Genomic DNA, 1,162 nt, shown 5'->3' with positions numbered 1-1,162 from the left:
TTTTATAGATGACCATATAACTCATCCAAAGAGAACCAAGTTGTTACTAATAGTAAGAACAGTAGCAACACATACCCTCTGTGTCGCAGGAAAAAATCATTTTGAGCCATATTTTCTGCACTTTGTTCGATAAAAACTCTGAAACAGACAAATAGCAATAATCAAATGTAATCAAGAAAAAGCGTCTGTCCATTGAAACAGATCAAGTTCTCCAGCTTTTTGCGAAAGTCCGTTTATTCATTTTATAGACAAAGGACGGAAGAGAATGATACATGTAACGCACAAATACATATAGTTTGAGACACAAATTTGAGTTAGAATATGTATTTCTAATTCAAAACATTTCATGGATAAAATAAGGTGATTATAATCTCAAACAAAGGTAAATCAAGTCTGACCGACAAGGAAAAATACGTTATTGCTCCAAAAACACACCAAAATAAACATGCCGTTTTCAGTATAAACATATTTAAATAGCAGTTATCAATCAAAACACGTTAATTCGTTTTAATAAAATATAAGGGAAGTTTTTAGATGTATTTTCTATTACTGATAGCCCATGGTTTGACTCATCTTGGACCCAAGCGGTGCTTATTTCCAAATATTCTTTGCACTGAATATTTTATCAGTTCACGGATAAAAAGGTTATATTTTGGTGACACATCGACGACACAGGATGATGGTATGTGTTTACGTCAACCGAGATATCTTCTCTTAATATTACTTTTCGGATCCGCGAATAAGGTGCAAACAAGTGCGAATCAGACAGAGTCTTGTTCACGTGTCTGTCCTCTTATTTAACACTAAACCGCCATTTGGTGCTGATTCATTCTATGGTTTCTCATAATTTGTTTTCTTACAGTGAATATAATGCAAATGAAAATTAAGGTTCTTCAGTGGACTGATAGGACAATATTGAACAATATGATGCACAGTGAAAGCTGCCGTAAACAGTTGCGAATTTACAGCTTCGTATGACATAAAATAATTAGAGATTGTAAATTTATACTGAAAGGTATAAAAAGGTGTTGGTAACAAAATTTTCACTAATTCTTGCTGCAAAAGTCTGCCGTCATTTTGACAGTGTATAGCTTTGCAAATATTGATGTATAGAACTATGGTATACACATTTATGTGGCGATGTGCAAATTCCTACTTACCT

This window comes from Liolophura sinensis, chromosome 1 (assembly GCF_032854445.1).
Source record: "Liolophura sinensis isolate JHLJ2023 chromosome 1, CUHK_Ljap_v2, whole genome shotgun sequence".
Lineage (NCBI taxonomy): Eukaryota > Metazoa > Mollusca > Polyplacophora > Chitonida > Chitonidae > Liolophura > Liolophura sinensis.
The sequence above is the reverse complement of the archived record's forward strand: the minus strand, read 5'-3'. Positions refer to the sequence as shown.